This window comes from Cetorhinus maximus, chromosome 17 (assembly GCF_964194155.1).
Source record: "Cetorhinus maximus chromosome 17, sCetMax3.hap1.1, whole genome shotgun sequence".
Lineage (NCBI taxonomy): Eukaryota > Metazoa > Chordata > Chondrichthyes > Lamniformes > Cetorhinidae > Cetorhinus > Cetorhinus maximus.
This window is the reverse complement of record NC_135895.1, coordinates 86,183,283-86,198,412: the sequence shown is the minus strand read 5'-3', so window position 1 is coordinate 86,198,412 and position 15,130 is coordinate 86,183,283. Positions and strand designations below refer to the sequence as shown.

Genomic DNA, 15,130 nt, shown 5'->3' with positions numbered 1-15,130 from the left:
GCTTAAAGGAGGGATAAGCACCTAGGAGCAGACATGTTGCAATGAGGCTGGAGCCAACCATCACCTTACCTCTGAAAATCAGTAAGATCAGATATCTGGCTCAGGGTCAGGCCTGAGGTTGCCAGTTTTGTGACCCTCTACATGTACTTTAGCTGTACAATGTTGAGATCAATTTTATTTTTTTCTCTATTAACTTGGTTTGCCTAAGGCACTGTCCTCTCTTCCACCTGCTGAGATAATTGTAGCTTTTAAAACTCAGCCAAGAATTCATAATGGCATAATCGGGAAATGTCAATGAAGGCCTCTATGGAAACTGCACAAACAGATGATAGTTTTCTTCTAACCTGCACCAAATGGCCTGTCAATCAAAGCAGTCCAACAGACAGCGTTTTCATTAACTCCCAAAGCTTATGCCTGTTTTCCTTTTCAACCTGCATTTTTGTGGAGTTATGGAGCATCAAAAATGGTGGGTGGGACCTGGATCTGCATGTCACACCCCCATTTCCAGTAGATTCCACTTTTGCTGGCTGGGGAAAGGGGATGGGGTGTGGTTCACACAGGTGGGAAACTCAAATTTAGCAGGGCCATTTGAACTCAGTACTGAATTCAAATATAACACATTTTCACTGTAGTTAGGGTATTAACCTGCTGTGTGGGAGTTACAAATTTTTAGAGTAGTCATAAATGCTCTTGAAGGATGAATAAGGTCTGTGGAACTGCTAAGCTGTGAAGTTATTTAAATCATCAGCCCCTTAAAAATATCAAAAAACAATCTGCCTGTGTCAGTGAGAGGTAAAAACAAAATTCAAGTTGTGAAGATATTTTAATACCCAGCTCTTTAAACATTTAAAAGAATAGGCTGCCTGTGTCAGTGAGAGGTTAAAAAAACGCAAGCTGTGAAGTTATTTAAATAACCAGCTCTTTAATTTGTTTTTTTTAAATAGGCTGCCTCTGTCAGTGAGAGTTAAAAAAATATGGGCAGGATTTTATGTGTTGGGGCCCGCTTGCTCATGCGTAAAATGACACGCGGTGACATTGGGCAGAACTCCCGATGTCACCGCACCCAATTTAAATTTTCAGGAAGGCGGGAGCGCAGCGAAATCAGCTGCACACCCGCCGACCTGTCAATGGCCAATTGAGGCCATTGACAGGGTCAATTAAGCAATTAAAGGACCTGCCTGTCCGACCTTAAGGTTGTCGGGCAGGCCAGGAGCCCCGGCGGGAACTAGAAAAAACATGAAACCTCATCCAGCGGGCAGGATGAGGTTTCACGTAGGCTTTAAAAAATGTTAATAAAGGTTTTGTAAAAATTATGGCTATGTCCCAACTCATGTGACATTGTCACATGGGAGGACATGTGAGAGAAATTTTATTTTTATCTTTTTTACATGTACAGCTGATCTCCCAGATGAATGCACTCTTTCATGCGCATGTGCGAAAAAGTGGACTCTCGATTTTGGGATATTCCCCCCCACCCCCGCCTGCATCCCTTAATTGGCCTGCCCATGTAAAATGGGGTCTTGCTTCCGATTGGGGGCACCAATCGGAAGTGCGCTTGTATGCAACAGCCCTTCAACTTCCCCCCTGAACAGGGGAACATTCAGCCCTATGTTCTAGCAGTTACAATAGCTGTTTGTCGACATTACCCAAAGGGCCATCATTATGTCATTATTAAAGCTGGCTGCTTTACACAGCCTATTTTCACTCAGTAGGAAATTTTAACTTCATCATTTGACTGACAGCTCAAGGAGGTTATTAAAGAATTAGCTGTATTTGATGCAGGGTTATGAATACAAGTCTATTTGTTTTTTAAGGGATTAAGTAGTTGAGGGGATACAAATGTATTTACATGACTGTAAGTGTTTTTTATACTACAGTAAAAGCTGGAATAGCGATTTAGAACATTACTTTATTTCATCTCAACATGGCCCTGAGATCTGCTCATGGTAGATACTTTGAGTTACATGCTTTGAGTTGACATGCAGAATTCTCAATTGGATATTGCAGATAATTAGCACATTTAATGAATGGTAGTTGTTTTCCAAGTGACAGGTTCCTCAAGTAGAGCATGCAACAACGTGTGGACTCCACTAACAGCCCCCTGCACCTTGGGGAGGCCAGCAATCCAGTGGAATTAAGGTTTTTTTTTTCCTTGCTGTGCAGTGGACGCGTTGATTTTAATGATGCTGGATACCCTGCAGAAAGTAGAATCTGTTATCTGATAGTCTGCTGTGAAATATACTTCAACAGTCTAAACCGATGATGTCCTGGTGTGTGTAAGGGCAAAAGGTGGTAGATTGGTATGAGTTGGCATTAAGTTGGCATGGAGGCAATAAAGGCCAAGGGTGTGAGTAGGGGGCATGGGTTGGCATGAGTTGGCATAGATGGGACATGGGGAGTGAATGGGGGGGTGTGAGTGGATTTGAGGGTGAGGGCTAGAGGCCCTAATATTTAACAAAACATTAGGGGCAAAGTCCCAGGGAACCTTTTAAACAGCCCACCTCGGCACTCGGCAACCCTTCTGGCCACCTCCGATCTGCACCTGGGGATATTTGGACCGACTCCATTCATCACCTACCCACAGAGCGAATATCTTGCCATTCAGGTGAGTTTCTCCTGAAGCAGGCACAGCGAGCTGGGAGATTTCCCAACTCGGGAGTGAAAACCTGGAACTTCATGTTTAAGGAGCGGGGGATTTAAAGAACTTAGGATCATGGCGCCTAAACAGACCCCATCCACCCTTTAACAGCATTTACACCTACTCCATTAATCCCCTGACACCTACACTGTGATTTAAGGCCCTTTGAACCGCCAAAATAGAGCCTGTTTGAACTCAGCACTAAGTTCAAATGACCTTGGGTTCCCTCCTGTGTGAATCACATCCTGTCCCCTCCCCCCTGTTGGCAAAAATTGGATCGGTCAGAAATGTGGGCAGGAGTTACGCATCTGGTTCCAGCCTGTCATTTTTAAACATCTGTGTAGTCTTCCCGGCTCCGTGAAAATCCGGTCGGAAAACTCCATTCAGCATGGAACAAGGGACTTAAAATTAACATTAACATTCTCAAGGCAAAGCACTTCAGTAATGTTTATGGGTGTAAATTTGGTGGAACTATGGTCTGCATTTTCAGCTTGGCGGACGGGTGCAATTGGCCGGCCTGGGAGCGTGAAACGTGGCCAATTAACGACCATCCAGCGTGAAATGTGCGCTGAAAAGCTCAGCGCTGCTGGGGTGGGGGCGGGAGGAGGGTGGGCGGTGACTTTTCCACAGGCGTGAGCGAGCGCTGAGAGAAAGTGGACATGTTGCTTTTAATAAAGCTGGATGCCCTGCAGAAGGTAGCATCTGTCACCTGACCCTCTGAAATATGCTTCATCAGTCTGAATCCACTTCCTGGACAGTCAGGACCATATTTTGAAACTGCCTCTAGTTGAATGCCAATTTGGCAATCGGTTCAGCAGACAGAAGGATGGCTGTTGAGAGAAACTCAAAAGAGCAGTCTGAAGGTTTCTTCTGAGGTTTTCTTCTACATTTAGAATAAGGTACATTGGTGTGGTAGAGCGGCAGAGAGGTTTCTTCTGTTAATTTAATGCACCTTACCTGGGAGCATTTGCTGGTGTGGTCTTCAGTGCTTATAGCTGGCATGTTCGTGTTAGTGCAATTTTAGTAAATGCTACAAAGTGTTGAATTAAGATGGAGTCAGCAGCCAGTTCAGCTTCTAAACCTTATCAACGTCCAAAGAGGAGATGATGAAATTATGAAGTCTGAATGACAGCCAGTAAAGAAATGTAAGCCTGTCACTCAACTACAGATTCACCGCATGCCCTATACAAAGAGTGGCACTGCAGTACTGAGGCACTGAGTTTAACTCTTTTGGGAGTCAACCAATTAAACTAAATTATCAAAATGAGGGACAAAATAAACACAGCCCCTAAATTAGGAAGACTGAAAACCAAAGACAAAATTTAAAGGAAACTTACAAACATTAAACCTAAATGTGATTGAGGGGGTCAATAAAACACCCCAGTCCCCGCGGTGCCCACCGGGCATGGATGGCCTCGATGGTGCCGGCAGACACCGCGTGCTCCCTCTCCAGGGACACCCGGCCGCGAACATAGCAGCGGAAGGGGGGCAGACAGTCAGGTCAGACAACCCCCTCGATTGCCCACTTCCTGGACCTGTTAATGGCCAACTTGTCCAGGCCCAGGAGCAGGTTCACAAGGAGATCCTCCTCCGTCCCGGCCCCCCTCCACACCAGGTGCCCATAGATCAGGAGCGTGGGACTGAAGTGCGAACAAAACTTCAATAAAAGGTTCTTTAAATAACTGAAAAGGGAGCACAGCCTACAACACTCTAAATACACATGGTCCACAGGCTCCACAAGGCCGCAAAAGGCGCAGATATCTTGGGAGCTCGTGAACCGACACATCCTGCGGTTATATGGGGCTGCTGCATGCAACACCCTCCACCCCAGGTCCCCAGTGGAAAGCAGGAGGACACCTCCATAGAGGGCCCCCCAACGGGGACCTCCGCCCGTTGGACGGCAACAAGGCGCGCCAGGGCGGGCGAGGTCAAGGAAGTGAAGGGTGTGCAGCAGCATGTACAGGAAACCCCTCCGCGCCGTGCTAAAGGACACGGAGGGCATTTCCGTGAGGTGACTCAGGTTGCTGGGCACCAGCTCCCAAGGGAGGATTCAGGGCTTGGGACCAATGTGGAATTCCGTCCAAACAGGGGTATGCTCAGTCAGAAGACCACCTCGAGACCCATTATGACATTGGGGCCGAGCACGACCGTCCTGAGGTCATGGATGGCATCGGCCGCGAGCCGGACGTCCATGGGCACGCGACGCGCCAACTCCTATGGAAGTATCCAGCTCACTCCTCCGCCACCCAGCACGTCCCCGATCCTGGTCACCCCGCCAGCCACAGCCCTCCTCTCCACCAGCCACTGAAAAGGACAGAGGGCCGGATTCCTGAGCAGCGGCTTTCTGACGATAGCCGCAACTCCTGACGGGGGAGAGCTGCGTCTCGAGGCGACCATGTTCCAAACTTTGATCAGGTACTGATAAAACACGGGCAACACCTGCAAGGTGCCACGAAGGCCCCTCAGGTCTATAAACAGGAGCTGCACGTCATAATTCATACCGTGCACCTGGCGGAAGAAATACATCACCAGGGCACACCATCTCGGAGGGGCTCGATGTAAAGGTATCACTGCAGGGCCTGAAGGTGGAAGGTCAGTGCCTGTGCCTGACTACCTTCCCTATGCGGGAGACTCAGAACCTCAGCAGCGACCCAGTGCAGCCTTTTGTCCCAGAAGAAGTCGATGAGCATTCTCTGGATTTTCGTGTTGAAGTCCGGGGGAGGGGTCAAAGTGACCAGCCGGTACCACAGCATGGCGGCAATCAGCTGGTTTATGACCAGAACTCGACCCCGGCAAGACAGCACTCGGAGGGGACTGAGTTTAAGTGAACAGCTAAATGTACAAGCTGAAAGACATCTATTAAACACTTCAATATGCCTGAAATCAACTGTGCTTTTAAAATGGTAAGTAGAGAGGATTAAGGTAATTAAGGTAATCACATTTTAATGAGGCGCAAAGAGCTTATTGAATTGCCTGAAATAGCCGGTGTGTTAATACACTGTAAGTGCCACCTTTGTAATTGTCATCCACGGTGATGCAAAATGATTATTGTTAATTACCCGGTATGGATCGTTGTCTGTCATGGGCATGAGTAATATAAATGATGGGGACTATGCAAGTTTGCTGAAGCTGAAAGCATTACCTTCCCTTATTTTGAATGGAGAATTCACCAAAATGAACTGAAGAGGCAATGTAACAGAGGACAAAAATAAAATACTGCAGACACTGGAAATCTGAAAACAAAATAGAAAATGTAGGAAACACACAGTAGGTCAGGCTGTATCATGAAGAGATTATGGAGAAACTGGATAAATAGTTCAGTTGCTCTCTTCTTTCCAGGTGCAATTTTTAAAAATTAATTTACAGGATGTGGGCTTCGCTGGCTGGGCCAGCATTTATTGCCCACCCCTAATTGCCCTTGAGAAGGTAATGGTGAGCTGCCTTCTTGAACTGCTGCAGTCCCTATGGTGTTGGTTCACCCACAGTGCTGTTAGGAGTGGAGTTCCCAGATTTTGACCCAGCGACAGTGAAGGAACAGCGATATACTTCCAAGTCAGGATGGTGAGTGGCTTGGAGGGGAACTTCCAGGTGGTGGTGTTCCCATGTATCTTCTGCCCTTATTCATCTTTCCTTCTCTTTATTTTGCTTTTTGTACCTGAAATGACATTGAATTCAATATTCCAACTGACACTTCCTGGTTCAGACCCTGCAGCTCATTAACAATTCGTCAGTCTCATTGGTTTCGGAGACGCACAGTTGCTTACCCTGCTCTCACAAATACCAGATGTCCTGTGGAGGGCACTACAATTTTTGTGATCCCCTTGCAGCAACTTGGCGTACAAAAACACATTGAGGTTAAGCAGACAAATCCAGCATGTTCAACAGTTACAATCAGTTCTGGCCTATTATTCCCTCCTATGCCATTGAGCAATAATATGGAACCTTCACTCCAACTTAAGGTCAGAAATGAGATGTTTGCTGATGATTCCACAGTGTTTAGTCCCATTCACGATCCCTGAGATAATGAAGCATGCCTGGATGCAACAAGCTCTAGAAAAGATTCAGGTTTGAGCTGATAAGTGGCAAGTTACATTTGCACCACACAAGTGCCAGGCAATGACTAGCTCCAACAGGGAGGATCTAACCAACTCCCCATGACATTCAATAATTTACCTTCGCTGAATTCCCCCCATCAACATCCTGGGGGTTACAATTGCGCAGAAACTTAATGCACCACCAGCCACATAAATACTGTGGTTACAACAGCAGGTCAGCCTGGACATTCTAGGGTGAGTAACTCGCCTCCTGACTCCCCAAAGCCTTTCTACCATCTCCAAAGCACAAGTCAGATATATGATTCAGTACTCTCCACCTCCCTGGTTGATTGCCATTCCAACAAACTCAAGAAGCTAGACACCATTCTGTACAAAGCAACCTACTTGATTGGTGCCCCATCCACCACATTAAACTTTAATTCCCTCCACGTCTGCTGCACAGTGGCAGCGGCAGCGGTGTGTGCCCTCTGCAAGATGTACTGCAACGACTCACCAAGGCTTCTTCAACTTCACCTTCTAAACCCATCTAGAACCTGTCATCTAGAAGAACAAGGGCTGCAGGCAGATAAGAACATCAGCATCTGCAAGTTCCCCTCTAAGCCACACAAATTCCAGACTTGGAACTATATTGGTGATCATAGTCTCTAGATCAAAATCCTGGAACAGCTTCCTGAATAGCATTGTGCGTGTACCTATACTACATGGACTGCAGCACTTGAAAGCAATGGCTCCCACTTCCTTCTAAAGGGCATTGAGGGATGGGCAGTAAATGTTGGCTTCCCCATAGATGCCCACATCCCATGAAAAAATGTAAAAGGTGACACATCTACTCAACAGGATACAATATTGATTGATCTAGTTAAATTACAACTTTATAAAGCAACTGGAAATAAAAATAAATGAGAATCTAAAGAAATGTTACCACCTTGCACAGAAACAACAAATAATAGGTACATAAAATTGTATGAAAAATGTATTTTGGACAAGGGGGTGTTTAATCTGATGACAAACTTCAACAGGCAATGGAGCCCTCACTGTGGTGATAGCAGCTGCCATTTAATAGTAGTTTTGAGTTCATACCTGAACAAGGAGACATCAACACCCAAAGTGGATAGATCATTTAAAGGAATCTGTTCCACCTCCTTGTAGTTTGTCATGTTTTCATCTCTGCAGATTGAGGGTAGCCTATTGTGCCCCAGTCCAGGCAATACCTCAGTTCACTTTACCCCACCCCTCCTCCCTCATCAATAGCAACTGAAATGTGTAATGCAGGAAATGCATGCATACAAAATTATGCCAGTGGTGATTATATTATCCTCCAAATGCTTTGGAAGGGAACTACGCAACAACATCAAATGTTGAAGGCATGTGGTTTATTTTCTCAGGGAATTTATGGCAATCTCTTCCTACCCACATCCTGTCCAAGTGCTGCTCCTGGCTTCTCCACAATGTCCTTTCCTCATATCATCCCTGACTGCAAAAGTGGTTTCTCGCTTCTCTCACCCTTCGCCCCCACTCCTTCCCTTTCGTCCCCCTCTCAACTTCTCAGTGCTGCTCCTGGCTTCTCTTGCCTCAACAACAATAACAAGAACCTGCATTCATGTAATGCCTTTCACATCCCAACTTAATCTCCTAACCCCTCCCTTTCCAATTTCTACTTCATTTTTTTTACTTTTCCTAATATTATCTCTTCCATCCTATCTAATCCTACCAAGTACTGTTGCTGCAATTTTTCTCCAACCTTAAGTGTTGCTAAACTAGTTCATTCAATCATTGAATCATACAATTAATACATCTTAATAGCTCATTAGGAGACCATACAGCCAATCATTACACCTGTACTGGTTCTCTGAAAGAAATGTTTACTTTGACCCAGACATTCTTATCAGCGGCAGAGCCACTGTTTGTTTTATGTCCTCTACTTACTTAGTCACTAGTTGTTTGCAATTGTTTATCCCAATTTACCTCATCAAAACAATGATGCAAAAAAAAAGGAATATGTGGTTGACAATTGACAAGTGAAAACTGTAGATGAGTCAGGTGGGCGGTACATTGAGACTAGATTTCAATTTGGAGAAGTGCAAGGCACTGCATTTAGGAAGGCTAACAAGGCAAGGGAATACACAAATAGTAGGATACTGAGAGGTGTAGAGGACCAGAGGAACCTTGGGGTGCATGTTGGGACAGACAGGGGTAGGTAGATAAGGTGGTCAAAAAGGTATATAGATACTTGTCTTTATTAGCCGAGGCATAGAATGGAAGAGAAGGGTGGTTATGCTGAAAATGTAAAACACTGATTTGGTCACAGCTGATGTATCGCATGCAGTTCTGGCCATCACACTGTAGGAAAGGTGTGAGGAAGGGTACAGGGATTTATGAGGGCTTGGGCTGGAGAATTTTAGCCATGAGGAAAGATTGGATAGGCTGGGGTTGCTTTCTATGCAACAGAGGAGGCTGAGGGGAGACCTAATTGAAGTGTATAAAATTATAAGGGGTCTAGATACCGTGGGTCAGAAGGTTCTACTCCTCTTGGTTGAAGAGTCCATAAGAAGGGAGCATATAATTAGTGTAAGAGGTAGAAGATTTATAGGGGATTTGAGGGAAAATGTTTTCACCCAGAGGGTGGTGGGAATCTAGAACTCACTGCCTGAAAGGATAGTAGAGGTGGAAAGCCTCATAACATTTAAAAACTGCTTGGATATGCGCTTGAAATGCCATAAGCTACAATGCTATGGACCAAGAGCTAGAAAGTGGGAAGATTAGGCTGGATGGGTCCCCTTATCAGCCGATGTGGACATAGCCTCCTTCTGTGCTGCAAACTTATATAATTCTATGAGCCTTGTATAATTTTGAACGCCTTGATTCTGACAGTCACTTCCTGTTGTAATTAAAAGAGCAACATTTGCCTGGTCGAGGGTGGATGGTACATTAATCATTGTGGAATCAGGGAAAAGTCCCTTGTTAAAAATGGCTGCATAAATTACAAAAGAACAGGTGTTTAGCAACTTTAATCATAGTAATGATGCCATCTGGTGAGGAGCACGGAGTTGTTGTAGATTTGTCCCAGTTTTTGCCATTTAGCTTTTTTCATCATCACTACTGTCATCTCACAGTTAGTCTGGGCTGAACCTTACCACTTAGATCATCATTAATGCCGTTATTTATTGGAGACCAAGAATACACTTTCTTCACAGTCTACTATGTCCAAAACATTGATCGAGAATATGCAAAATCTGTGAATAGAAGATTTCCAAGTTTACTAGTCACTTAGACTTAATTTACCTTGAATGGAATGCAGTTCTTTAGCAGAAAGTTTCTGAGCTGTTACAGTCAAAACTGGAGTTCAAGGGATTGGGTGAGCAATTTGACCTACTGCTCTTGGGGTTTGGTTTAAATCCAGCTCAGGCTTTTGGGGAAAAAAAGAGCATTTCTCCGTCTGCTAGCTGCAAGGATTCTATACGATGTGATTTTGGGCATTCTTAACCCAATTCCTAACAACATTGACCCACAAAACAAAACTATGGGCAGAATTTTACGTCTCGTGGGTGGGCGCGTGCCCTACCTGATCAGGCATAAAACAGTGCGAGAAGATGTCGGATGAGCGCCCCAACGTCATCCTGCACGCATGCAATCTACAGGTTGGCGGGCGTGTGCAGGTGTTGGAGCCGCGCCCGCCATCAATTAAAAGGTCACTTAAGGCCATTAAAAAAGCCAATTGATCCGGATTTTACGTTGCCCGTGTGATTTCGCGCTCATCGCGCGGGCAAAACGGGCAGGCAGCCAGCCCGCATTTTGCAAAACCGCATCCATAGGTGGGATAAAAAGGGTCAGCAGCCTTGCCATTGTGAGCAGTGAGGAGTTTAGGAGGTAGTTTGCTGCCGATTGCTTATTGGTACTTGGCAGCTTCATCTCAGTTCTGAGCTTCATTCCTAGCATTTCTAGGCTTCATTTCAGGACTCATTGGTGTCTCCAAGGCCCCCGGAGGATTTTAACCATGTGGACCCTTCCAGGTATCAGACAGCCTTCCCTTACCCTGGTAATGGGGATTGTGGTCTCCGCTGGAGGCACCTCCTCTGAGGAGGAAGAAAGGGGCAGAAGGGAGAGGGGTCCAGGGTGTAATTGACTGCACACATGTGGCCATCAAGGCGCTAGCAGGTGAGCCCGGTGCCTTCGTCAACAGGAAGGGCTTCCACTTGGTGAACACACAGATACTGTGTGACCATAGGAAGCAGATTCTGCAAGTCTGTGCAAGGTACCGTGGCAGCTCCCATGACGCTTATATCCTCAGACACTCTCAGGTGCCAAAGCGATTCAGTGCTTCAGCCTGACTGGATGGATGGCTGCTGGGTGACAAGGGCTATCCGTTGAAGAGGTGGCTCATGACACCTCTCCACCACCCAAGACCAGAGGCACAGCAGCATTATAATAGGAGTCATGACTCCACAAGGGTGGTGATAGAGAGGACCATAGTTCTTCTGAAAGGTGCGCTTCCGATGCCTGGACCATTCAGGGGGAGCGCTACAATACCCCCTAGAGCGGAAGTCACTAATAGTGGTTGCATGCTGTGCTCTCCACATTCTGGTACCAGCAAGGCAGGACCCACTGGAGGAAGAGGATCTTGATGCAGCTCCACAGGCCACAGAGGATGAATGCAGTAATAAATCAGAAGAGGAACATGGTGAGGAGAACACTGAGGGCGTGGAGGCAGACCTTGGTAACATCCAGGGAGGCAGGGACATCAGGAACGCCTTGATCCAACGCTCCTTCAGCTAGGCTGCCAAAGATCTGCTTCCACCTCATGCCAGGGCTGCCACCTCCACCCAGGATGTCTGAATGACCCTTTCATTTGAACCAAAAGTCCATTCAGTTACTGTGCAATAAAGTTCATAGCCACTCACGTCCAGCATTACATACTGGCATCCCCTGCACCAGGTAAAAAAGATGACGCATACTCAGGCCATTATGACAAAAGAAAACTTATCTCATTTTGGCAGTCCAAACAAATTAACATAGCCTTCTCTGGTGTTCATTTTCACACCAGTAAACATAAACAAAACATTACATAACAGAAGATCACCAGTGAACAGTCCCTCTTGTGCTCAATCACGCCTTAAACTTACGTTTACAAGTGCTATGTCTTGGTGCCTCCGCCCTAGCTGCCAGTGACATTGGAGGCAGTCTGCTGACTCTGCTGTTCTCTTGGCCTTCATGACCTTGGCCGTCGTCCTCTGGCCAGTGGAGCCTGTGCTGGCCCCAGCTGGGAGGGAGCAGCCCATGCCACGGCTGGCATCTCCCCAGTCTTTGCAGCCTCATTAGATGCCATGATCACTGGCAGAGGGGCGGAGGAGCTGTTGCCGTCACCCAGAATGCCCTGAGAGGAGCCCACAGAGACAACAGGCAGCCTATACGCCAACATGAAGTCGCCCTGGACCTCCCTGCCTGCCATTGATGGGAGGGCACCGAGCTGGGTTACTGAGTGCCTCACCCATCTTCCACACTGGCACTGATCATCTGAGGTCATTGCCTGTGTGAGGGTTTGCAGGTCTGAGCACAACCCCAGGAATCCCTGATTCTGTCCCTGGAGCTGCCTCTTCATGAGAGTCGCCACTCTCTCAATGGAGGAGGCAGTGCGCTCGGCCATGAGGGTCAACACAGTGCTAAATGCTCTGCATGGACTCTACAACCAAGACCATGGTACACATACCCTCAAATCTCCACCAGACCCTCCCACACACCCCGCTGGACATCCAGCATCTCCGGCTAATGGACCACTCCAGAGGCTCATGATCTGCCTTCGACTCAGCATCGTCCTGGTCTCCAGCAGCCCTCCGACTGCAGGTGCCCTGGGCATACTCTGACTCCGCCTCCGCCTCAAGCGAGTATGAAGTGCCCTCACCGCTATGGACCGACATTCTAGCCGAAGATCTAACACCCACAGAGGTGCTGGTATCTGCACTGGTGCCTGGCTCAGAGAGCGAGTGTGACGCAGGTGCAGTTGAAACCCAATGCTCCTTTGGCATCAAGGGTGGTTCTTCGGCTCTTCTGTGAAAGAGAGTCACCTGGCGAATTTAAGGGATCACACTGTCACTGTGCATGCCAGGCACCCTGGTGAGACAATGGAGATCTGCATCATGGTGCCATCATCTTTCAGTGATCAATGGGGGATCCAGTTTTGAGGCTCCCATCAATGAAGAGACTACACAAGAACGTTTGCACCGTCCGAAACTCTCACCTTTGAGCACCGCACTCTTATCTTCATCTGACACCTCCGCCTCTCCACGACCGGCTGAACACGGAGAATGGCACTTCTCCAGCTCCAAGACGTCCAGCTCAAACCTGGTCAGGATTTGGAGGTTTGGGGGGGCCTTCGCCTGTCCATGACCTTCCAATGTTGTTATGGCTCCCCTTCTGAAAGGAAACAGGAGCATTGATTAGTCCACTCTCTACCTGCAGCGCCACTGCAGCCTGGCCAACCCCACCTTGCAGGGCACATCCGAGTCGTGGCCCTCGAGCCGCAAGTCACTCAGTCCAAGCAGCCAGGGATCATCCCCTTGGCCAGCTCTGGCGTCATTGACAGTTGGCACTCTGATTCTAACAGCCCTGAACTCAACGGGGGCATGACCAGCGCTTAACACTTCACCACACTGATCCATTCCAACACAGTGCTCACCCTTCCCGAGCACAGCAGGTCATTGAGTCTTTTGTGGAACTGCATCCATGTGCACCGCACAACATTGTGGCTGCTGACCTCCGCTGCCACCTCCTCCCAAGCTTTTTTGGTCTGGTGCAGTAGCCTCCTCCTTCCATCTCTGGGGACAAGGGTGTCCCTCCTGGCAGCCACCTCCTCCAACAGCGCCACGAGGCACTCATCCGAAAACCCAGGGGCTGAGTGGCCACCCAACCTCCCTTCTCGCCTGGCATCTCCATCTGCTGCTGAGCCCATAGCTTTGCTCTGCAGAAGGCTCAAGAAATGTTCTTCCCTTGTAGTCTTCAAGGAGCTGCTTGTGCCAGTTTTAAACAGCCTGCCGGGTCACCATTGGACCTGACAACTGACAGGCCCCCTCCCCTGCCCGGCCCTTCGCGACCATTGGGAAGCTACATTTCATGCTGGGCGGGCCTTAATTGGCCGGCCAGCGTGAAATCGCGATCGTGGGCCGATCTCAGGCAGGGGCCTGTTTCCCAACCGGTCCAAAGCGCGCCGATCATGTGTGCCAGCCAAGGGTAAAATTCAGGCCCTGTCTAATGTACACAAAGTGGGCTTATCTCACTCTGGCAGTACAGAGGTGGTTAGTGTGGGAAATGGAAAAAAAAAATCACATCAGTGTAATAAAGAATATTGAATGAAAAAAAAATTAAGGCAGATTTGCGGAACACCTACGGTCTGTCCGCAAGAAAGACCCAAACCTCCCTGTCGCTTGCCATTTTAACACTCCACCCTGTTCTCTTGCCCACATGTCTGTCCTTGGCTTGCTGCATTGTTCCAGTGAAGCCCAACGCAAACTGGAGGAACAGCACCTCATCTTCCGACTAGGCACTTTACAGCCTTCTGGGCTGAATATTGAATTCAACAACTTTAGATCTTAAACTCCCCCTCCCCCCATCCCCACCCCGTTTCTTCCCCCCCCTTTTTTTTTTCAATAATTTATATAGATCCTTCTTTCCCCACCTATTTCCATTATTTTTAAATCTAAACTAAAACCTTGTTAGTCTTTCCACCCCACCCCCACTAGAGCTGTACTTTGAATATCCTGTCTTCCATTCTTAATTAGCACTTTTCTCAGACAAATGTCACCACCTTCGACACCTCTTTGACCCTTTTGTCTGTGACATCTTTTGATTATCTGCTCATCTCCACAATCACCACACCCTCGATGTGTCTCTCCACCCCCCCCCCACCCCCACCCCCCACCCACCTTAAACCAATTTATATTTCTCCCTTCTTCTAACTATGCTTCAGTTCTGCCGAAGGGCCATGAAGGCTCGAAACGTTAACTGATTTCTTCTCCGCCGATGCTGCCAGACCTGCTGAGTTTTTCCAGGTAATTCTGTTTTTGTTTTCCCATCCTCAATGATGGAGGAGCCCAGCACATCAGTGCAAAAGATAAGGCTGAAGAATTTGCTACAATCTTCAGCCAGAAGTGCCGATTGGATGATCCATCGCAGCCTCCTCCGGAGGTCCCCAGCATCACAGATGCCAGTCTTCAGCTAATTTGATTTACTCCACTTGATATCAAGAAATGGCTGAAGGCACTGGATACTACAAAGGCTATGTGCCCTGTTAATATTCTGGCAATAGCATTGAAGACTTGTGCTCCAGCACTTGCCGTGCCCCTAGCCAAGCTGTTCCAGTACAGCTACAACACTGGCATCTACCCGTTATGTAGAAAATTGCCCAGGTCTGTCCTGTACACAAAAAGCAGGACAAATCCAGTCTGGC

At 47.5% G+C, this 15,130-nt stretch overlaps 1 protein-coding gene across 1 annotated transcript in view; it reads left to right on the top strand.

The window, feature by feature from the left end:
* astn1 (astrotactin 1) overlaps nucleotides 1–15,130 on the top strand; it is a 2,710,576-nt gene that overhangs the window by 1,326,106 nt on the left and 1,369,340 nt on the right. The gene's annotated exons all lie outside the window — the stretch shown is intronic.